Source organism: Zingiber officinale, chromosome 9A, assembly GCF_018446385.1.
Source record: "Zingiber officinale cultivar Zhangliang chromosome 9A, Zo_v1.1, whole genome shotgun sequence".
In the NCBI taxonomy this organism is placed as follows: Eukaryota; Viridiplantae; Streptophyta; class Magnoliopsida; order Zingiberales; family Zingiberaceae; genus Zingiber; species Zingiber officinale.
Genome location: NC_056002.1, coordinates 102613975 through 102639654, shown reverse-complemented (window position 1 = coordinate 102639654; position 25680 = coordinate 102613975). Strand labels below are relative to the sequence as shown.

Sequence of the window (25680 nt, the reverse complement as noted above, 5' to 3'; positions counted from 1 at the left end):
AAGATGGCCGGCCACACCAAGGAATAAGAGAGGGAGAGAAATAATAGAAGTTGTCTCCCATGAAGGCACCCCTACCCCTTCTTTTATATTCCTTAGCTTTGTCAAATAAGGAAATTTATTTATAATAAAATTTCCTTAACTTTATTTGACAATACTTAATTAAGAAAAAAATAAATAAAATTTCCTAATTAATTGAATTGTGGTCGGCCACCTCATGGCGAACAAATAAGCCAATTTTTAATCAACAATTAAAACTTCCTTATTTGTCTTTAGAAATTTTTAAAAAATAAAATTTCCCTTTAAAATCCCTTCATGGTTGATAAAAAGAAATTTCTATAATTTTAATTTTCAATCATGTGAATAATTTTTAAAGAGAAAAAATAAAATATCTTTCCAATCTACAAATAAGGAAAGAGATCTAATCTCTTTCTTTTAATCTTTTGTAGATCCTTTAAAGAGAGATATTTTAATTTTAATTCTCTGTAATAAATTTTATCTTCCACATAATAAAAATTAAAATTAAAATTCTTTTTAATTTAATTATGGTCGGCCCCCTCTAGCTTGGGTTCAAGCTAGGGCCAGCCACCCTAAACCATGCTTAGGCCAACCCTAGCTTGATTCCAAGCTAGCTTGGCCGCCCCCCTTTAAATGGTTATAGAAGGTGGGTATAGGTGGGTATAGTACTCTATAAATAAGAGGCTACGATAGGGACCGAGAGGAGGAATTGGTTTTGGTCTCCCGATAAAATTAAGCATCCCGTGTTCGCCCCGAACACACAACTTAATTTTATCAATAATAATTCATTCCACTAGAGAACTATTATTGAACTACCGCACCAATCCCAAATTACATTTTTGGGCTCCTTCTTATTATGAGTGTGCTAGTCTCCCTGTGTTTAAGATATCGAATGTCCACTAATTAAGTGAGTTACTGACAACTCATTTAATTAATATCTTTGTCCAAGAGTAGTACCACTCAACCTTATCGTCATGTCGGACTAAGTCCACCTGCAGGGTTTAACATGACAAATCTTATGAGCTCCTCTTGGGTACATTATCAACCTAGTATCTCTAGGACACAGTTTCCTTCTATAATCAACAACACACACTATAAGTGATATCATTTCCCAACTTATCGGGTTTATTGATTCATCGAACTAAATCTCACCCATTGATAAATTAAAGAAATAAATATATGTGCTTGTTTTTATATTAGGATTAAGAGCACACACTTCCATAATAACTGAGGTATTTGTTCCTTTATAAAATCAGTATAAAAGAAACAACCTCAAATGGTCCTACTCAATACACTCTAAGTGTACTAGTGTTATTACATAGTCAAGATAAACTAATTCCTAATTACACTACTACCTTCCAATGGTTTGTTCCTTTCCATTTTGGTCGTAAGCTACTGTTTATAATTTATAAGGTACTGATAACATCATCTTCTATATGTGACACCACATACTATGTTATCTACAATATAAATTAATTGAACAACTACAAACAAAAGTAAATAAATTGACCAAATGTGATTCTTTATTTAACATAAATGTTTACAAAAGCTTAGGCTTTCAGTATACACTCCAACAATCTCCCACTTATACTAATGACTAAGCTGTCATATCTTCTACCATACATCTGATTCCCATTCCCTCCACATGCCGATCGAAGCTTCGCAAGGGCCTTAGTGAAAGGATCTTCCAGTTATCATCCGATGCAATCTTGGCGATGACAACTTCTCCTCGCTTCACGATATCTCGTATCGGTGGTACGCCTATATGTTTACTTGCCTTATGAGCTCGTGGTTCCTTCGAGTTTGCAATCACAGCTATTATCACAATAAATTGTGAGGATTTTGGGCAAACCAGAATCACATCTAAGTCCATTAGAAAGTTCCCGAGCCATATCGCTTCTTTAGCCGCCTCGAGGTGCTACATACTGTCCATGGTTGAGTCCGAAACGCATTTCTGCTTAACACTCCTCCATGAAATGGCTCCACCTCCTAAAGTAAACACATAGCCTGATGTAGACTTACTGTTGTCCCTATCTGATTGGAAATCTGAATCCGTGTAACCCACAGGGAGCAAATCATCTGCTTGGTAAACTAGCATATAATCTCTAGTCCTTCTCAGGTACTTTAATATATGCTTTACCGCAGTCCAATGTCCTTGTCCAGGGTTACTCTGATATCTACTGACCATGCCCACGGTAAAACAAATATCAGGTCTCGTACATAGCATCGCATACATAAGACTTCCTACAGCCGAGGCATAAGGAACTGCTTTCATGTCTTCTATCTCCTTTGATGTCTTAGGAGACATCTCTTTAGATAGAGTTATTCCATGCGTAAAAGGTAAGAAACCTTTCTTAGAATCCTGCATGCTAAAACGAGCAAGGATTGTATCTATATATGAAGCTTGGGACAGACACAACATTCTTTTCTTGCGATCCCTTATTACTTTGATCCCAAGAATGTGTGCACACTCTCCTAAGTCCTTCATATCAAATTGTTTGGACAACCATACCCTTACGTCTGATAATACTTTGACATTGTTGCCAATTAACAAAATATCATCTACGTATAGTATAAGAAATACCACCACGTTTCCGTTACACTTCTTATATACACAAGACTCATCCGGACTTTGAATAAATCCATATGACTGGATTACTTCATTAAACTGGATGTTCCAAGATCTTGAATCTTGCTTCAGTCCATAAATGGACCGATTGAGCTTACACACTAGATGCTCTTTGCCTTTTTCAATGAACCCTTCTGGTTGCTTCATATGGATGTTCTCTTCAAGACTTCCATTAAGGAAAGCTGCTTGACATCCATTTGCCAAATCTCATAATCCATATGAGCAAGAATGGATAAGAGTATCCGGATAGACTTAAGCATGGCTACTGTTAAAAGTTTCTCATAATCGATTCTCTTTTTAAGTGTACCCTTTTTCAACAAGCCTAGCTTTGAAGGTTTCTACCTTCCGTCTGTTCCTTTTTTCCTTTTGTAGATCCACTTGCATCCAACGGCTTTTACACCATCGGTGGTTCTACAAGCTCCAGATCTTATTAGAGTACATAGACTCTATTTCGAATTCATCGCCTTTTGCCAAGATGTCGATCTATATCTTGGAGTGCTTCATATGTCCGGGATCGTGTTCATGTTTACCCGGATCAAGTCCAAGACTCTCCCAAAACATGAATCTCTCAGTCTGCCTTACAACCCTCCCACTATGACGAGGCACCGTCTGGTTGTGTATCATGTGTGACACGTGTTGCAGTTTCTTGTGGTACTTCATCTTGTACTGTTGGTACTAAAGTAGACGTGTCCTCTCTTAGTTCTTCTAAAACAACTTTACTACTGGGCTTGTGATCCATTATATAGTTTTCTTCTAAAAACTGGGCATTGGTGCTAACAATGACCTTCTGGTCTTTAGGACTATAACATAAACCTCCTTTCGTTCCTTTGGGATATCCCACAAACACTCAAACTTCTGTACGAGATTCTAACTTATCAGCATCTGGTTTTAGCACATGTGCTGGACTACCCCAAATCCGAATATGTCTTAGACTGGGTTTTCGCCCATTCCACAATTCTGTGGGAGTAGAAGAAACCGATTTAGAAGGTACTAAGTTCAGAATATATACTACTGTTTCCAGAGCATATCCCCGAATTTGGTAATTCTGAATAACTCATCATTGATCTAACCATCTCCATAAGAGTCCTATTCCTTCGTTCTGCTACACCATTCTGTTGGGGTGTTCCAGGTGCAGACAATTGGGATTGAATCCCGGCCTTTGATAAGTAATTCCTAAACTCTCCTAAGAGGTATTCGCCACCACGATCAGATCGTAGTGTCTTGATACTTTTACCTAGTCGTTTCTCCACATCAGCCTTGTATTCTTTGAACTTATCAAAGCACTCGGACTTGCGGCGCATTAGGTAAATGTATCCGTATCTTGAATAATCATCTATAAAAGAGACAATATTCAAAACCACCTCTTGCCTGGACAGACATAGGACCACACAAATCAGAATGAACCAATTCTAACACTTCTTTGGCTCTATACCCCTTGGCCTTGAACGACCTCTTGGTCATTTTACCTTCCAAGCAAGATTCGCAAGTTGAAAAATTTTCCAACTCTAATGAACCCAAAAGTCCATCGGCTATTAGCCTCTGAATCCTACTTAAGTTAATATGACCAAGCCTTAGAAGCCAAAGATATGCTTGATTCATTTCCGAAGGTTCTTTTCTCTTATTTGAGTTAGAAGATGAGTTATAAATTTCCATGTTTTACTTTGTGGGAGAAATTAGATTTAAAATATATAAATTGCCAACTAATGTACCAGAACAGATAATCACTTTATTTCTCTTAATAACTACATCGTTACTAAAGGAAACTGAATATCCATCTAAAAATAATTTAGAAACTGAAATTAAAATCTTTCTAAAACTGGGTACATAAAGACAATTTCTTAAAACCAAATTTTTATTTCTACTAAAAGATAAGTAGACGTCTCCCACTGCAACAGCTGTCACCTTAGTAGCATTGCCCATGTAGACGGTAATCTCTCCTTCAGATAGTCGTCGGGTTTCCTGGAACCCCTGCAAGGAATTGTAGGCATGATCAGTGGCTCCTATATCTACACACCAGGTGCTGGTAGATAACACCGCTAAACATGTTCAACAACTAGAGCATGAGATATACCTTTGTTGTTTTGATTCCTACGAGGACAGTCCGCCTTCCAATGCCCAGACTGCTTGCAGATGAAGCACTTGCCCTTCGGCCTCTTCATTCCAGCTTTAGGTCCTGTACTCTGAGATTTATTCACTTTCTTTGCTAAACCAATTTGTTTCTTCTTCTTCTTTCCTTTCGGCTTAGAAGTAGAATCATTTTCAACATAGTGAATATGAGAGTTGTGACGAAACAATCCTTCTGCTGCCTGAAGTTCTGTCAGTAGTTCCGCCAATGAATATACCCTTTTGTTCATATTGTAATTCAGGCGGAATTGCTCAAAACTTCTAGGTAGTGTTTGGAGGATCATATCGATCTGGGTTTCCCCATCAATTTCTCCTCCAAGGATCTGTATCTCGTTCAGATAAGCCATCATCTTTAGGATATGATCCCTCACAGGAGTACCCTCTTGCATGGTGGTTGCCATTATCTTTCTCTTGGCTTCTTGTCTAGAAGCCCTATCCTGATGACCAAAGAGTTCCTTGAGATTGTTCATAATATCATAGGCAGTTGGTAAATCTTGATGCTGATGTTGCAATACATTTGACATTGAAGCCAAAATGTAACACCGCGCCATCTCATCTGCTTTTACCCATTTCCTATGATACTCAATCTCCTCTTGGGTAGATTCACCAGTAGGTGCTTCAGGACAAGGCTCAGTCAGTACAAATTTATAGCTTTCAGCAGTAAGGACAATGTCCAGGTTCCTTTTCCAATCTATGTAATTAGGTCCAGTAAGTCTATTCTGTTGAAGTATGATGGACAGTGGGTTGAAAGTCATCCTAAGAATCACAAATAACTTTTGTTCAGAACTCTAAATTTAGAATAATATTGATTCCTCAAACAATACTATTTTAAATTAACCAACACCTCAAAACACCGTGAATTTTGTACGCCACGTTAGTGTGGACGTATACAAATTCAACATTTGTAAAAGAAGGGTTTTAACCCATTAATTTTATTATCTTGTCAACCTAACTTTTTGACAAATAAAATTAATAGTTGGTGTCTTTTGGTCACACAAATAATAGCAGTGATTCCGATGGGGAGGATACTATTAGATGTGCCTAAGTGTATACCATTACTTGACACTTAGTCCATTAATAAGATTATGTCCCTTCCGATGGGGAAGATCACACGCTCTTAATTAACTTCCTATAGTCATCCAAAATGCAAGTCTGTTCTAGTGATCCACAAACAAACTCATCCGATATGGAGGAAGGCACTCAGAGCCAACGCACAAGCTTGTTTGCATCACTTACAAACCAGTAATGGAGACCATGGGATTTATTTAAAAATCCCTCTCCCACTTAGTTATTTATAAATGAGGAATTTTAACTATGCTAGCCTACTAAATATGTATACTAACATGCACACACAGCACAATATAAAAGCAATAAATAGAAAATCTAATTTTCAACTATTATGGCTTTTATCTATAATTGTCTTCCGTGTGTTGTCATCTCAAGCTGCTGCCATATTTGGCCACCGCCACCGAGTCTAGCTGTCGCAACCATCTTGCTCCTTGTTCCGCTGCGCCTCTGGTCCTCAGAAGGTTCCACGCTTTGCAAGATTTTATCCGCGACATAAATAAAATTTTACATTTTTGATCCTATATTCCATAAAAGGAATGTACATGTATCTAGATCAAAAATAAAATCCTAATAAAACTAAATACAGCTCCTGCTGTATTTTATAATACAATCATGCACACACATATAAATGTCCTTGACATGTCCAAGGGTCCAATCACACACATAAAACTATAAGCCATAATAGTTGGATCTTACATCCACAAAGTTAGCACATCCTACTATTATCCTGCCTAAATTATGTATGACATGTGCATAATTAAACTAATACCAAATACACAGAGGCAAAACCCTAGCTCTGATACCAATTGTTGGTTGCTACTCGGAAAACCTAGAGGTTCTACTGTACAAAAGTTTTGTACAAAGGTCTGAACCTTTTCCTAGCTACCATGTGTTCTTTTAAATTAAATTTTGGATCGCCTGCGGAACTTAACACGTTTGATCCAAAACTTAATCTATTTGTTCTTTTAGGTTTTAACTTGGGTCTCCTGCGGAACTTAACACGTTCGACCCAAATCACCTTAAGTTATTAATTCCATTAAATATTAATTTCCAAAATTGGTTCCTAGTACTGACGTGCCGAGGCACACGGCCTTCTTGGATATGGGAGCAACCACCACCGACTAGACAAAACCTTTTATGGAAAGCTAATATTTAATTTCCTAAAATAACTTTAGGTTAACCGAAAAGAACAATCAAATCACAAGGAAAAATAAAACAAAAGAACACAACATCGAAAAACATATTCGAAATACTAGAATCGTAAGCCTCTTGTATTTGGTATTATTTCCAAAAATAACTAGTATGATGCGGAAAGAAAAATTACTAGTTATACCTTTTAGAAAAACCTCTTGATCTTCTACCGTATTCCTCTTCTAACCTCGGACGTTGTGTGGGCAACGATCTTCCGAGATGAGAAACCACCAATGAACCTTCTTCTCCTCCTAGCTAGGTTCGGCCAACACAAAGAAAGCTTCACCAAGGATGAAAGAAAAACACCAACCAAGCTCCAAGGGATGCAAGTTTTCTCTCCTTCATCTTCTTCTTCTCCAAGTAGTATCCAGCCACCACAAAAGCTCCAAAGGAAGAGAGAGAGGTTCGGCCACCACAAAGAGGAAGAGGAAAAGAGAGGATGGCCGGCCACACCAAGGAAAAAGAGAGGGAGAGAAATAATAGAAGTTGTCTCCCATGAAGGCACCCCTACCCCTTCTTTTATATTCTTTGGCTTTGTCAAATAAGGAAATTTATTTATAATAAAATTTCCTTAACTTTATTTGACAATACTTAATTAAGAAAAAAATAAATAAAATTTCCTAATTAATTGAATTGTGGCCGGCCACCTCATGGAGAACAAATAAGCCAATTTTTAATCAACAATTAAAACTTCCTTATTTGTCTTTGGAAATTTTTAAAAAATAAAATTTCCCTTTAAAATCCCTTCATGGTTGATAAAAAGAAATTTCTATAATTTTAATTTTTAATCATGTGAATAATTTTTAAAGAGAAAAAATAAAATATCTTTCCAATCTACAAATAAGGAAAGAGATCTAATCTCTTTCTTTTAATCTTTTGTAGATCCTTTAAAGAGAGATATTTTAATTTTAATTCTCTGTAATAAATTTTATCTTCCACATAATAAAAATTAAAATTAAAATTCTTTTTAATTTAATTATGGCCGGCCCCCTCTAGCTTGGGTTCAAGCTAGAGCCGGCCACCCTAAACCATGCTTAGGCCGGCCCTAGCTTGATTCCAAGCTAGCTTGGTCGACCCCTTTAGATGGGTATAGAAGGTGGGTATAGGTGGGTATAGTACTCTATAAATAAGAGACTACGATAGGGACCGAGAGGAGGAATTGGTTTTGGTCTCCCGATAAAATTAAGCATCCCGTGTTCGTCCCGAACACACAACTTAATTTTATCAATAATAATTCATTCCACTAGAGAACTATTATTGAACTACCGCACCAATCCCAAATTATATTTTTGGGCTCCTTCTTATTATGAGTGTGCTAGTCTCCCTGTGTTTAAGATATCGAATGTCCACTAATTAAGTGAGTTACTGACAACTCATTTAATTAATATCTTAGTCCAAGAGTAGTACCACTCAACATTATCGTCATGTCGGACTAAGTCCACCTGCAGGGTTTAACATGACAATCCTTATGAGCTCCTCTTGGGGACATTATCAACCTAGTATCTCTAGGACACAGTTTCCTTCTATAATCAACAACACACACTATAAGTGATATCATTTCCCAACTTATCGGGTTTATTGATTCATCGAACTAAATCTCACCCATTGATAAATTAAAGAAATAAATATCAAATATATGTGCTTGTTATTATATTAGGATTAAGAGCACACATTTCCATAATAACTGAGGTATTTGTTCCTTTATAAAGTCAGTATAAAAGAAGCAACCTCAAATGGTCCTACTCAATACACTCTAAGCGTACTAGTGTAATTACATAGTCATGATAAACTAATTCCTAATTACACTACGACCTTCCAATGGTTTGTTCCTTTCCATTTTGGTCGTGAGCTACTGTTTATAATTTATAAGGTACTGATAACATCATCTTCTATATGTGACACCACATACTATGTTATCTACAATATAAATTAATTGAACAACTACAAACAAAAGTAAATAAATTGACCAAATGTGATTCTTTATTTAACATAAATGTTTACAAAAGCTTAGGCTTTCAGTATACACTCCAACAGGAGAGATCCAGAGGGAAGCTATTAACGCAAAAGCGAAGACTCAGGAGCAATAAGGGAATCAAGCGGGAAGGAAGAAGACAAGCAAAGTCTAAAAGCAAAAACCGGAGGAGAGTATTTATAGTCGTGGGGCAGTGGGGTAATTTCGTCAAGCATTATCCATCGGCGTACAATAATTGGCGGGAATAACGAGAACCGATGGATCTTCTTTGAAAATAACGCCCAAGGGTATATTTGAAAAAGTACCGGCGCAAAGTACGAGGAGATGGATCTTGGGAAAAGGCAACGATTATGTCTTATGAAAAAGTGTCCTCGCTTTCCTGGTCTGGGAGTAGCCTCACTTTCCTGGTCTGAAGTTAGCCGGACCTAGATTACGGGGAAAAGAACAGGCTAAGGGGTATGGCTAAGCCATGGTGGTCAGGCCAGGATATCAGCATAGACCAGGGTGCTTTGTTAAGCTAAGATGAGCGGTCAGCAGAAAAAGGCAAGGAAAACAGGTCGGAGTGAAAAAGGGATCCCCGACTGGGGGAAAATAAGACAAACTAGAAGGCCAAATCACACATTCGCAGGGCCACGGGTCGTATCGGTCGATACATACACGAGGCAATTGATAAAAGGGGGAACATACTATAGAAAGTTGATATGCTATAAAAGAAAATCGAAAACCAGCGGTTAGGTTATATCATAAGGAGATTGAACAGGCCAAAGTAAACTCAAGTTCGAAATTACAAGCAAAGCGAAAGTTTGACAGCTTCATGTTTACATTAATGTGCAGTACATAGTGCCACATCAAGGATCATGGTCAGTAGGAGGCTCAGGGGGGGCAAGGCGTAGCGTCAGCAGGAGGCTCAAGGAGGAGGAACAAGTTGTCATCATCTTTAAAGGAAGGGAGTGACCCGTCCGAGAGCTCGTTCATTAGGTGAGAAGTATCTAAGAAATCTTCTGAGGGAGCAGTGCGAAGAAGGTCTTGCTCAAACATTTGTCAAGGCCCGCCGGTCGTACCACAGCATAGCATGAGATTCATTAGACCTCCGATTTTCTTCAAGAAGAAGGGGGAGGTGGCATAAGCTCGCCTGTATGCTTGTAGACGACCCACTTCTCCCGCCTGGTAATTAGTCAACTCTGCCTGGGCCTTCTCCGTATTAGCTCTGGCCTTTTCCGCATCAGCTCGGGCCAAAGTCAAATCTTGTTGACCTTGGTAAACATTCTCTTGAGCTTTCAGAAGGTCGACCCTCATTGATTTAAGGGTCGCTTGGCTGGCTTCCCACTGGATGTGAAGGGCCTTCTCCCGGTCTGAACTGGAGGCTAGTTGACCCTGGACATCAGTTAAAGTCTTCTGAAGGGCCTCCCAGGTTTCCTGCAGACTCGCCAACCGGGCATCCTTTGCATCCAACTCCACCACCAGAGAGCGACGCCTCTCCGTCTCAGAAGCTAATTTGGACTCGCTTGTCTGCAAAGCCACTTCCAAGGTCTTTATTTTATCAAAGTCCACATGGGAAATGTGGCGAGCGGACTCTGCAGACTCCCCGATCAATCCGAGATAGCTCGCTAAGTTCTCGAGAGTCGGGTTGAGGGGATCGCGGGGAGTTAGCGGCAACTCCAACTCCTCAAGACGAGCCTTTAACACTTCATTCTCCCTCTGTAAGCGGGAGGCGTATTGAATGGCACTCAGGTTGGCGGAACAAGCCTGCGTTAGATAAGAAAGATTATAAGAAATTCCAGCAGAGGAGCTTTGATACAAGAAAACTTACGAAAATTGTCTGGCAAGCAGCTTGGTCCAGCCCCTCCATCGGAGGATTCTTCCAAAACTTCCGATTGCCCGATCGCCAGGACGCCGCTAAATCGCCCTGTAGTTCAACCAGGGCAACAGGGGGAGGAGCCTCTTTTGCAGTTTCTTCGGCGGCTCCTGACTCTGTGGAAGAAGGCAAGTGCTAAGAGTCAGTAAAGGCATACTTCTTATGAATTTTCCCCCGAGATCGAGAAGTAGAAGCCAGAGCAGCTAATGGAAGGGAGGGGGATAGGGTTGCAGAACTCCTGGGCTGATCCATTAGGGGAAGGGGTAGTTGCCCGGGAGAGGAGGCCTGAGGGGGAATAGAGGCCTTCTCAGGAGTTGCAGCCCGACCAGGGGTTGGGGCAGATGTTTGTGGCGATAGTATGGGGACCTCTGGCCCTAGCCGCCTGGCTGAGTAATCAGAGTTGACTACATTGAGAGAGATAGGCGAAGTGGTTGATGTTGGAGTGTATGCTAAAAGCCTAGCTTTTGTATAAACATTTATAAGAATCACATTGGTCAAGTGTCTACATTTATATATACCAAATGTAGATATTCAATTAATTTATATTGTAGATAACATAGTGTGTGGTGTCACATATAGAAGATCGTGTTATCGGTTCTTTATAAATTATAAACAATAGCTCACGACCAAGATGGAAAGGAACAAACCATTGGAAGGTCGTAGTGTAATTAGGTATTAGTTTATCTTAACTATATAATTACACTAGTACACTAAGAGTGTATTGAGTAGGAACATTAGAGGTCGTTTCTTTTTATACTGACTTTATAAAGGAACAAAGACCTCAGTTATTATGGAAGTGTGTGCTCTTAATCCTAATATAATAACAAGAACATATATTTGATATTTATTTCTTTAATTTATCAATGGGTGAGATTTAGTTCGATAAATTAATAAGCCCGATAAGTTGGGAAATGATATCACTTATAGTGTGTGTTGTTGATTATAGAAGAAAACTATGTCCTAGTGATCTAGGTTAATAATGTCCCCAAGAGGAGCTTATAAGGATTGTCATGTTAAACCCTGCAGGTGAACTTAGTCCGACATGACGATAAGGTTGAGTGGTATACTACTCTTGGAACTAAGATATTAATTAAGTGAGTTGTTAGTAACTCATTTAATTAGTGGACATTTGACATCTTAAACACAGGGAGATTAACACACTCATAATAAGAAGGAGCCCAAAATGTAATTTGGAATTGGTGCGGTAGTTCAATAATAATTCTTTAGTGGTATGAATTATTATTGATGAAGTTAAGTTGTATGTTCGGGGCGAACACAGGAAGCTTAATTTCATCGGGAGACCAAAACCAATTTCTCCTCTCGGTCCCTATCGTAGCCTCTTGTATATAGAGATTTATACCCACCTATACCCACCTTTCTACCCACCTTAAGGTAGCCAGCCAAGCTAGCTTGGAGCCCAAGCTAGGGCCGGCCAAAGCTTATGGTGAAGCTAAATTTAGGTGGCCAGCCAAAGCTTGGGTCCCAAGCTTAGGAGGTCGACCACTAGAAAATAAAAAAGGATTTTTATTAAAATTATTTCTTATGTGGATATCATTTTTTTAAAAGAGAGTTTGAAATTTAAATCTTTCCTTTTATAGCTTTCTACAAAAGATTAAGAAAAGATTTGAAATCTTTCCTTATTTGTAGATTGAAAGGTGGATTTTAATTTTAAGAAAACTTTCCTTTTTTAACCATGTTCATGATTTAAAAGAGAGTTTAAAAATTAAATATCTCTTTTATAAGTTTCTACAAGAGATTAAGAAAAGATTTGATATATTTCCTTATTTGTAGATTGAAAAGAGATTTTAATTTTTAAAGATAACTTTCCTTTTTGAAAATTATCCACATGTTTAAAAGAATGATTTTAATTTATAAAATTCCCTTTTTATAATCCACCATAAAGGGAAAATTTATTGGACATTTTTTTAAAAAAATTTCCGGAAGCAAATAAGGAAGTTTTAATTTGTGTTTAAAATTTTATTTGCTTGGAGATTTGGTTGTGGCCGGCCATTATAATAATGAAAAGGGAATTGATTTTTAATTAAATTAAATTTTCCTTTTCATGGCAAAGTAATAAGGAAGTTTTTATTTAAGTTTTTCTTATTTGCCAAGACCAAGGATTATAAAAGAGGGGGTAGAGGTGCCTTCATGGGTGCTAACTCTATTCTTTTCTTCCTCACTTTTTCTCCTTGGTGTGGCCGGCCCTAGAGGTTTTCCCTCTCCTCTTCTCTTCTTCTTTAGTGGACGGTTTTATCCCCTCTTGGAGCTCTTGATGGTGGCCGGTTCTAGCTAGGAGAAGAAGGAGAGAAAGGAAGTTTTGTTTCTAGCATCCCTTGGAGCTTGGTGGTGGTGACCGGACCTCTACTTCTCTTGGAGAAGAAGGTGGCTTAGGTGGATTCTCATCTCCGTAGATCATTACCCACACAACGTCCGAGATAAGAAGAGGAATACGATAGAAGATCAAGAGGTTATTTTTTGCTTACAAAGAAAGGTATAACTAGTAATTGTTTCCAGCATCATACTAGTTTTCTTTGTAATGGTTATTTTTGGAAATACCAAACACAAGAGGCATATGATTCTAGAGTTTTCGGATTTGTTTCGAAGTTGTGTTTCTTTTCTTTTATTTTTCAAATTTGTGATTCGATTGTTCTTTTTGGTTAACCTAGAGTTATTTAAGGAAATTAAATATTAGCTTTCCTTAAAAGACTTTGTCTAGGCGGTGGTGGTTGCTCCCATATCCAAGAAGGCCATGTGCCTCGCCATGTAGTCCTGGAAGCCAATTTTGGAAATTAATAGTTAATAAAATTAATAACATTGGTGGATTTGAATCAATAGTGTTAAGTTCCGCTTGCGATTCAAATCTAAACCATTAAGAACAGATAAGTTAAATTTGGAATCAATGATATTAAGTTCCGTCTGTGATTCCTAATTTAACTTCTAAAGAACACAATAGGTTATTTAAGGAAACGTTCGACACTTGTACAAAAAAAATTTGTACAATGGAACAGGTACGATTTTCCTATGACTAACCAACAGTTGAGGGGAGACGGCCAGAAGAAAGCGGTGGGGGTGAAGCCTGAGTTGCTGAAATGACCCTCTTCCTCTTGCGTTGGAGCCGTATACGTTTGGCGGGCGGGGAGAAGCAGCTCGCTCTTCCTCGACCTGCTCTACAGTGGCCAGGTCTTCTACGGCAGCCACGTCCAGGGGAAGGGCCGAGGAAGCTTTCTCTTGAGTCGGCGCAGGTGGAGCGGACTGCGAGGCAGAGGGAACAGACTGCGAGGCAGTAGGGACAGGCTGGGAAGAGGCCGCTAAGCCCTGCTTAAGTTTCATACTTAGAGCTTTCAAAATGGTGAAAGATTGGCGTTTTATATCTGAGGAATACGCTCAGAGCATGGCAGCCTCTGCAAAGGAAAAGAAAGATACCTCAGTTAGCGAAGAATACCAAAGAGGAAAACGGAGTCTTACCTAATGGAGCCCCTATTTCCGTCTGAACTGGGCTGAGCCCGAACAAATACAAAAAGCATTCCAGTAGTAGTATAGACAAGCGAACGCTCACTCCTTGAAGTTTTTCTGAAGCGGCGTCGCAGGAAGGTTGATGGTGGTGTACAGGGAGGTTGGAAGAGATGTCAGAGCACCACTGGGTTGGCTCGACCAAGGGTGAGGATGTAGATAATCTAATAAAGAAGAAGTGTGACTTCCACCCCTTGTTGGAGGAGGGCATGTCAGAAAAGAACTTATACCCAGGCCTAGCCTGTACCATAAACACTCCTGGTTCCGAGCGTTTGAAAGAGTAAAAATGATGGAATAGTTGAACAGTCAAGGGAAGCTGGTATATGCGACATAGAATGACTGTGTCACATACAACTCTAAAAAAGTTGGGAGCAAATTGAGAGGGGCAGATGCCAAAGTAGCGGCTCGGGGAAGAGATAAAGGGAGGTATAGGAAACCGAAGGCCGCCTAAAATTTGGTCTCTAAAAACGGTCATGAAGCCTTTCGGAGGGTTGGCGGGGTGTTCATGGGGTGTAGGAAGTCTGAGTTCATAAGCATCACTAAGTCACAGGTCAGACCGAATCACAGATAGGGCATGATCATCTATATAAGAAATGAAGCACGAATACCAATGGGTGGTCTTACCGTCAGCCATTATCAAGGTAAGGGGGGTTGGGGAAGAAGTCAGTCGAGAAGAAGAAGAACACCAAGTGTAAAGAGGCTAGAAAGGGAAGAGCCGATACACCAGAGATAGCGAAGCAGCAAGAAGAGGAAGCCAGTCGAAATGCTCAAGGCAATGACTGCGAACTGCCTTTAGGGTTTATAAAGGGAGTTTTCCTAGGGATTATCGAAAAGAGGTGTCGAGTATCTTTTTGGGTGAAGCGCCTAAAGCCGTCCGATCGCAGAGGAACATGCTCTTATGGGAAATCGTGTACAAAAAGGAGTGCCGTCGGCGGCGTCATACTGCATAAGCAATAAAGGCATGGGACAGGTGTCGATCCCCTAAGAAGCGTATTAATGATGGACGTGATAAGGAAATCATGAGATGAAGCGGGAGTACGGAAACGTTTACCACGCGATTTTCTTGGGAAGCGGCAAAGAAAAGTGGCGGGAAAGAAATTTGAATGTGACGAGGCCACAAGACATTCTTTCCACCGGCTGAGTGAGATTTTAATGTTTCTATCTTCACAATACATCTGATACTATGTATCTTTGGCCTGCATTCGAAATAGAAGCGGTTACTTCACACAGTCCCTGGTCGGGAATTCACCCCCAGGTCGGCAACTTTATCCGGGACGGGGAATCACCTCTAGGTCGGCAACATTTAACCTGGTCGGAAAATTACCTCCAGGTCGGCAACATCTATAGCCGAATGGGTTTTCATAAGAATTCCAGGTCAGCTGTCCCAGACTCTCTCCCCAGTGCGAGTTATAAGTGAGTAAGGCTCTCACGCCCAACAACCTTCCAGGTCGGCTGTCCCAGACTCTCGCCCCAGTGCGAGTTATAAGTGAGCAAGACTCTCACGCCCAACGACCTTCCCGGTCGGCTGTCCAAGACTCTCGCTCCAGTGTGAGTTATAAGTGAGCAAGGCTCTCACGCCCAACGACCTTCTAGGTCGGCTGTCCCAGACTCTCGCCCCAGTGCGAGTTATAAGTGAGCAAGGCTCTCACGCCCAACGACCTTCCCGGTCGGCTGTCCCAGACTCTCGCCCCAGTGCGAGTTATAAGTGAGCAAGGCTCTCACGCCCAACGACCTTCCAGGTCGGCTGTCCCAGACTCTCGCCCCAGTGCGAGTTATAAGTGAGCAAGGCTCTCACGCCCAACGACCTTCACGGTCAGTGCAATGACCTTTTCGGTCAGTATTTCGTATACCCGCAGACACAAAATGCAGCAGGCCAAGTTATCACGCCGGACTGGTTAGTAAGCCATATTGCAGGAATTCTAGCTAAACATGAAATTTTGCAGGCATATTCGCAAATCACAGATATATCTCAAGCGTCTCATTCGCGGCGGCCAAAGAATTATATGTTAGGAGGTGAGATGAAAACGGGCTAAGTAGATTGTCCTTATTAGCACGAGTTATAAGTGAGCAAGGCTCTCACGCTAACGACCTTCCCGGTCGGCTGTCCCAGACTCTCGCCCCAGTGCGAGTTATAAGTGAGCAAGACTCTCACGCCCAACAACCTTCCAGGTTGGCTGTCCCAGACTCTCGCCCCAGTGAGAGTTATAAGTGAGCAAGGCTCTCACGCCCAACGACCTTCTCGATTGGCTGTCCCAGACTCTCGCCCCAGTGCGAGTTATAAGTGAGCAAGGCTCTCACGCCCAACGACCTTCCAGGTCGGCTGTCCCAGACTCTCGCCCCAGTGCAAGTTATAAGTGAGCAAGGCTCTCACGCCCAACGATCTTCCCGGTCGGCTGTCCCAGACTCTCGTCCTAGTGCGAGTTATAAGTGAGCAAGGCTCTCACGCCCAATGACCTTCCCGGTCGGCTGTCCCAGACCCTCGCCCCAGTGCGAGTTATAAGTGAGCAAGACTCTCACGTCCAATGACCTTCCAGGTCGGCTGTTCCAGACTCTCGCCCCAGTGCGAGTTATAAGTGAGCAAGGCTCTCACGCCCAACGACCTTTCCGGTCGGCTATTCCAGACTCTCGCCCTAGTGCGAGTTATAAGTGAGCAAGACTCTCACGCTCAACGACCTTCCCAGTCGGTACAGTGATTTTCTAGGTCGATACTCTTTATATTCGCCGACGCAAAATGCAATAAGCCAAGTTATCGGGTCGTGCCAGTCAGTAAGCCATATTTCAAGGGTTCTTGCTAAATATGAAATTTCGCAGGCACATTCTCAAGTCACAGGTACATTCTCAAGCGTCTCATTTGTTTCAGCCAAAGGCTCATATGTTATGAGGTAAGAGGAAGATGGGGTAAGCCAGTTATCTTTATTATTTTTGTTATTTTTGCTAGAAATATTAGAGAAATGTAGGTGTTTTATAGAAACATAATGATACCCGAGCAATAGGGTGTGGTGCTGCATCATGTATGGAACTCAAAAAACAAGTTTATTTCGTTAATCAGGGGTACATTTTCTAAGGGATTACATGGCTACTAGATCCAGAGGCTTGATCTTTCCTAGTCAGATGAGCCCGAACTTTAATCAAATCTTCCTGAATAAGATCGATGGCACACTTCAGTTGCTCGATGGTCTCGTCTTTGATCCGCCCTTCTTCTTTCAGGAGAGCCACCTCATCTTCATGCTTCATCTTCAAATAAATAATATAGTCCACCTGGCTCTGGAAGTCCGATTGAGCCTTCAGCTTAAGAGCAACTTCGGCTCGGGTCCTGGATTTGGCGGCCAGCCAGAGGTTTTCCATTTTATGAGTAAGGGATGCTTGGAGATCTCTGCTCGCAGTCATCTCCATTAGGATTTCTTCTTTCTGAGCCAGTAATTCCGTGAGAGCTGCAATCTGCTGAAGCGAGGCTTCTTCTTTCTGAGCAGATAACTCCAGCAGATGGGAAGTTTGCCGAAGTAGAGACGCTAGTTCGCTGGGTTCGGTGGTAGGTTCCATGGAGATAAGATACTGTATTAGTCGGCGGACAGCTTGAGATATGGGATGTTCGGACTTTTATAAGGAAGGAGAAGGTGAAGGGATTTCCTTGGAACTTAAGTCGACGCTTGGGGAACCGTGTGACATTTATGGGAAAAGAGTGCACTCGGAAGTTGAGGAGTCAGCATATGCATAGAAGGAACCCGTTCATCTTCCAGGATGAGGGGAAACTTGTCAACGTACGGGTGAAAAACTGGTCTGCAGGGGATACGGAGACCAGGTCAGGTAACACAAAGATGAGTCTAGTCAGTTGGACTAGAGCCTCCTTCGACTAGACTTGAGGGGGAGGCTTGTGATACGGTGCATGTTCGTGGGGTCAATAAGATGATGTGGTTAGGAGTCAAAACCGTAGGATGGTCAAAAGTCAAGCCTCCATGGCTAGTCAGAAGTCAAGCTTACGTGGAGATCAGAAGTCAAGCCTCCATGGCTGGTCATAAGTTAAGCTTACCAGGCCAGGGTCCAAGTCTCAGTTGATGGGGCGGTTAAAGTATGGGGGTATAAGTTGGATAAGGGCTAACCCGGATAGCGATCAAGGACAGGGCCCGCAGGCCAGGTATGGTTAAGGACTAAGCCCATAAGTCAAGTAAAGGTAAAGGAAAGAAGGCTCTGGGCGTAAAATAAACAGACCAGGCATGCAGATCGGGACATACAAGCCATGGATAGCAGTAAACAGGTGTGGACACAGACCTGGCGTGCACGTCGGGATGTACAGGCCATGGATAGCAGTAAGCAGTAAACAGGTCTGGACATAGACCTGGCATACAGGTTGGGACGTACATGTCATGGATATCAGTAAACAGTAAACAGGTCTGGGAACAGACCTAACGTGCAGGTCGAGAAGTACAAGCCATGGATAGCAGTAAAACAGTAAGCAGGTCTGGATACAGACCAAGCGTGCAGGTAGGGACGAACAAGCCATGGATAGCCGTAAAACAGTAAATAGGTCTGGATACAGACCAAGCGTGCAGGTCGGGAAGTACAAGCCATGGATAGCAGTAAAACAATAAACAGGTCTGGATACAGACCAAGCGTGCAAGTCGGGACGTACAAGATATGGATAGCAGTAAACAGTAAACAGGTCTGGACACATACCTGGCGTGCAGGTTGGGAAGTACAGGCCATGGATAGCAGTAAATAGGTCTGGATACAGACCAAGCATGCAGGTTGGAATGTATAAGCCATGGATAGCAGTAAAATAGTAAACAGGTCTGGATACAGACCCAGCGTGCAGGTCGGGATGTACAAGCCATGGATAGCAGTAAAATAGTAAACAGGTCTGAATACAGACCAAGCATGTAGGTCAGGATGAACAAGTCATGGATAGCCGTAAAATAGTAAACAGGTCTAGATACAGACCAGGCGTGCAGGTCGGGAAGTATAAGCCATGGATAGCAGTAAAACAGTAAACAGGTCTGGATACAGACCAAGCGTGCAGGTCGGGACGTACAAGCCATGGATAGCAGTAAAACAGTAAACAGGTCTGGATACAGACCAAGCGTGCAAGTCGGGACGTACAAGCCATGGATAGCAGTAAGCAGTAAATAGGTCTGGACACAGATCCAGCGTGCAGGTCGGGACATACAAGCCATTGATAACAGTGGATAGAAGCAAGTCAGGATACAGACCTAGCGTGCTGGTCAGGACATACCAGCCAAGGATAACAGGTATATAGAAGCAGGTCGGGGTACAGATCTCGGAATACAGACTCGTCGTCCATACACTACAGGACAAACAAGCCAAGGAATCGTAACCACTTGTTAGAGAATGTCAGAGAATAATCAAGGTGTCAGGGAATATGCTAACAGTCGGGGCTCAATACGCCTTTGGTTTTGCCGCCAGCCTATTAAGAAGAGCCACGTGTCAATCACCGCCAGACAAAGCCTGACAGCCGACATTCCCTGACACCCGTCAGACCCAGAAACTTCCATTGCAGTATAAAAAGGGATGCCTTGTCCCTTATACAGGTACGCTCACTCATCATTTTTCACCAATCTTTACTATTTGTCCTTTCTCTGTGTTTTCTGGGGAAAAAATACCTGACTTGAGCGTCGGAGGGTCTGGCCCGGGGACTTTTTCCCTGATTTTTGGTCTCTAACGACTCGTGGGCTCGTCTGAGTGTGTGCAGAGCCGCAGCATCATCGTCTTGGACACTTGCCATCGTCAGCCGCTCATGTAAGCCTTTCCGAAGGGTGCCAGGTAGATCTTACCCTGCAGTGACTTTCCGTCAACTTCCAGTCCATCAAGACCCGCATTCATCCGACTCAGCTTTTGGATGGGATCACTTAGCATTTGCAGGCACACCCACCGAGTGCTCCACCTCGGGATCTTCTTCTGCGCGATGTACATCTCCACCGGGAAGTACACCGTGAGCGGCCAGAAGCCCAGCGCCCCCAGCAGCCCCACCACGTCGTTGAAGAAGGGCATCAGCATCAAGATCACCGTCGTCAGCACCACGAAGCCCGAACGCATGCCAGCCAGAAGAGGCTCAGGCGGTAGCCCAGTGGCAGGGATATCTCGCAGGTGATGAAGCTGGACTCCGGCCAGGCGGACGACGCCCACTTCTCGATGAAGGCGAACAGGGGCTGGCAGAAGACCTGGTAGGCGCCGACAAGGTGGATGACGATGGGAGATTAGGACGCCTTTCATGAATAAAGAAATTTGATATAAATAAATCTTGTATTATTATTATTATTATAGATATAGTTTTGGATATTGAAGTATTATTATTTAATGATAAAGTTTTTATTTTTTTTTATTGATACGACAGATGATATAGAGCCTCCGAGTAAGGTTAAGTCAAAAAGATCAATTGACGTGGCAGACAAAGGTAAAAGGGAGCTAACCCTCGGAGGTAGCATAGTTGACTGTTACGATCAAGAGTTCGATCTACTAAATGTCGATGAATAGTTAAAAATGAATCAATATTTACTACAGCCACATCTTTGCCATTCAAAGATAACACAGTTAACTGGTTTGATTAGGCAACTAGCTAATCGGGATTATTATTCGATCGGATAAATTTGAGGCCCAGTCTAGCCGAGCTCTTTGGCCAAACAAATTAGCTGAGTGAGAGATGAGCCCCTGACAATACTCCATGAGGCCAATCGGCCTATCAGTGCAAATGATGGCCGATCGGATGAAAGGAGAGGCTCGATCAGCTTGTTAAATAAGCATATAATGAGTCTCTCAATCCAACTGTTTCATATTTCTTTTTTGTATTTTGTACCATGGAGGACAAGGATGCAAGTTGTATGGTAAAAGCTTCTCTTATGACAAATACAGTAACCGTGGGTCCATTTTTAGAAAGATGTCATAGCCTCTTTATGATCTTTTCTTTTTTTAGAAAAACTTTGAGATTCATACATAAATAATAACATTATAAAAATGGATCTCTATCTATCGGCGTTGGTACACAAAGTTACCTAATTACACACTCTCATAATTACCGTTCTTTCATTCCACTGTTCACTGCCTATTATCGATCACTAACTTGAGCGTCGAAATATCTATACCGGGATATTTTTCTTAACTCAATTTCTAACACCCTTTTTAATACACAGAAATACTTAGAATGACTTTTTGCTGAACTAGAGTCATCAAGTACTCAACATGAGAGACCCTCTCCAATCAATTATTTGTTCTCTTTCGGATACGATCTTGATCATATTATTTCATCTTTATTAATTAAAATTGCTCTCAATTCTGTTCATATTTTTTTTTTAGTAAAACTTAAACAATGATAAAAATAAATCTCGAATGAAAAATTTTCCACCATTATTACATATATCAAACACTTGGATACAACTGTATTTTTATTATTGCCAGAGGTCAGCAGGGCTTACGACCTCAGTTGCCAACAATGATGATATAGGAGGCACTTGTTGAGTTTTGTTTTAAATTCAAAGCAATTTTTGTAGTGGTTTTTAGTCCCACATTGCAAAGTGGAGAAGCTTGGAAGGGCTTATATATGAAGCCCTTCCATCCTTGCTTAGCAATAATAAGAAGACCTACACGCATGCGCGGGCCAAGCCCAAATCGAGTGGATTTGGGGGTTCGAGCCGGAAATCCATAAACCGGGCGTCACGTGCGCGATTAACGCGCGCAGGGGGGGGTGCAAATCCCCAGCCCGTGGGCCTTGCGCTCACGGGCGGCCCGGTCTGTTTTTGCTGGTTTGGTCTCGTTTCTGGTCCGCGTGAGGAAACGATACAACGCATCCGCGCGTGAGAAGAGGAAGTGCGTCCCTTCCTCTGCACTGCACCGAAGCAAAGCATTTCTTCTGCCTTCTGCTTCTTCTTCTCTCCCCTTGTTCCGAGTTCTGAGGCTTGGTTTGCGATTTGAGGTTGAGTCCGAGTGCGGTGCTCGTTTTGGAGTGCACCTACGAGCGACGCGAGCGGTTGTCGGATCTTGGGAGGATTTTGCCAGAAAGCCTTTGCACCGTGGGCGACAATCAATTCTCTAAAGACAGTCGGCACGTCCGACGCTTCGACCGGAGATACACAATTTCTTAACCCTTTACTGTTATTAAAGTTTATTGCATGCTCGTCGTTTATTAGTGCAATTAAATATTACTATTTTAGCATAATTAGTTCTATTACAGTTCTTACAATTTTAGAGAATTGATTGTAGCATCAATAAACATGATGAACGATAGGGTAACGGGGTCTGATGAGGCTAGTGCCCGACCCGAAAAATTTTACGGGCAAAACTTCAGACGTTGGCAACAACGAATGAAATTTTGGCTTACTACGCTAGGGCTATTCTCCGTTATAGAAACAGACCCTCCTTCACCTAATGAAGAGGAACCTGCCCGTAGTGCTACATTAGAGAGGTTTAAGCAAAGGGATTATCTCTGCCATGGGAGAATCCTGTCTGCCCTCTCAGACGCACTATTTGATGTATACTGCTCAACCTCTTCAGCTAAAGAGCTGTGGAAATCTTTGGATAAAAAATACAACTCCGAAGATTCTGGTTTAGAAAAGTATACTGTGGCAAAATTTCTGAACTTCAAAATGGTTGAAGGTAAATCTGTGGTTGAGCAGACACATGAATTCCAAGTCAAATTCATGGTCTTGCTGAAGGAGATATGCCATTACCTGAAAAATTTCAGGTCTTGTCTATCATCGAAAAATTGCCTCCGAGTTGGGAAGATTTTGGCATGACTCTTAAACATCGGAGAGGTAAAATCTCTCTCGAAGATTTGATGATTGCCTTAAATATCGAAGAAGAACATCGGAAGCAACATAAAAGTGATGAAACAAGAATGCCTATGGATTTTATTCCAAAGGCAAATGTAGTAGTCTCATCTGACAAGAGGAAATTCAAAAACCAGAAAATGAAAAACAAGATGAAACCCAACCCAAAGGTTCAAAAGAAAACTGGAACCAAACCTAAGTCTTGCTGGGCATGTGGACAGGTTGGACATTATGCCAAATTCTGCCCTAAGCGAAAGGACAAGGAGAAAAACCAAAGCAATACTAAGGCACAAGTAAATGTCGTAACTGCTAGTGACGACACCAGCGATAGGTTTGTTACCTTCAAACCCGAACTAAACTTGATCTATCAACCCAATGAATGGTTAGTTGATACAGGTGCTAATGTACACTGTTGTGCTGATCGCTCTGCCTTCCTTACTTATCAGGTAATTGAAGGCACTTCCGTGACCATGGGGAACCATTCTGCAGCCAGGGTGTTTGGGATAGGACAAATTGACCTGAGGTTCACCTCTGGAAAAGTCCTGTCACTACATGAGGTGCATCACGTTCCAGCGGTCCGTCGGAATTTGATTAGCGGATCAAAGTTAGTCCGTGCTGGTTATGAGTTGAACTTTAAATGTAATAAAGTTGTAATATTACATTTAGGAACCTTTATTGGAAAAGGTTACCTTAATGAAGGTTTATTTAAACTCAATGTAGAAAATGCTACTTTAAATAAAACTTCTGATATTGGTTGTTCATATAACATTGAGTCTTATGATCCATGTGACAGATTAGGACATGTCAATTTTAATACCGTAAAAAGGATGATGAATCTTGACATGATCCCTAAGCATGCTATAAATGATAAGAAAAAATGTGAAATTTGTGTGCAATATAAACAAACCCGTAAACCCTTCAAATCAGTTGATAGAAATTCTGATATTTTAGAATTGATTCATACTGACTGTTGTGAGTTTAACGGTGTAATAACGAGAGATCATAAAAGGTATTTCATTACCTTCATTGATGATCACTCTCGTTATTGTTATGTTTATTTGCTAAAAACCAAGGATGAAGCTTTAGATAAATTTATGAACTTTAAATCTGAAGCTGAGAATCAAACTGATAAAACTATTAAGAGGTTAAGGTCTGATAGGGGTGGAGAATTTACCTCGAACCTGTTTCAAAAATTTTGTCAAGATACAGGTACAATCCATGAGGTAACTGCTCCATATAGTCCTCAATCCAACGGTATAGCAGAACGAAAAAATCGAACCCTTGAAGATATGATTAATTCCATGTTAGGCAGTTCTGGGTTACCCAACTTTATGTGGGGGGAGGCTCTATACACTGCATGTCATGTGCTAAATAGAGTCCCAATGAAGTCAACGGATAGAACCCCATATGAGCTTTGGAAATGCCGAAGGACAAGTTTGAAATACCTTAAAGTGTGGGGGTGCCTTGCAAAGGTACTAGCACCTGAACACAGAAGGAAAAAATTTGGTCCAAAGACCGTAGATGGTATCTTCTTGGGTTATGCTCAAAATAGTATTGCATATAGGTTCCTGATTATTAAATCAGAAATTCCTGGAATAGATGCAAATACTATTGTAGAACTTCGCGATGCTACATTTTTTGAGGATATATTTCCTATGAAGACGAGAACACCTCAATCTAGTATTCCTACTAGAAATGAGCCTTCTTCTGTAGAGGTCCCATTATCCGTAGTGGGTACACCTTCCTCAAGTCACTCTAGACTAGATGAATCTAGTGGGTGTACAGAACCGAGAAGGAACAAGAGGCAACGTGTGTCTACGGATTTAGGTCAGGACTTTATCACCTATAATATAGAAGGTGACCCTGTGACATATAGAGATGCTATGGCTTCTCCTGAAGCTAAGTACTGGAAAGAGGCCATTAAAAATGAAATGGACTCTATTATCTCTAATGCTACTTGGGAGTTAGTAGATTTACCTCCTGGGTGTAACACTATAGGATGTAAATGAGTGTTTAAAAGAAAACTAAAACCTGATGGGTCAGTAGATAAATTCAAAGTCCGCCTAGTTGCTAAGGGATTCAAACAGAAAGAAGGGATTGATTATTTTGACACTTATTCTCCTGTTACAAGAATTACTACAATCCGAGTATTAATAGCATTGGCGTCCATATATCATCTTGAGATCCATCAAATGGATGTTAAAACGGCATTCCTTAATGGAGATCTTGAAGAAGAGATATATATGGATCAACCTGAGGGATATGTAGTTTCTGGAAATGAGAACAAAGTTTGTAGGTTAGTCAAATCTCTTTATGGTTTGAAGCAAGCCCCAAAGCAGTGGCACGAAAAATTTGATAGAGCTATGCTATCATTTGGCTTTGAAGTGAATGACTCTGATAAATGTGTATATGCTAAAATGAAAGGTGATAATTGTATTATCCTATGCTTATATGTAGATGATATTCTACTGTTTGGAACTAACCTTTCTATTATAAAAGAGACTAAGACCCTCTTAAGTGGTAAGTTTGATATGAAGGATATGGG

At 41.3% G+C, this 25680-nt stretch overlaps 1 pseudogene; it reads right to left on the bottom strand.

Moving 5' to 3' along the window:
- Nucleotides 1-20570, bottom strand: part of LOC122019400 — a 39567-nt pseudogene extending 18997 nt beyond the window's left edge.
- Nucleotides 20571-25680: the final 5110 nt, after the last annotated feature.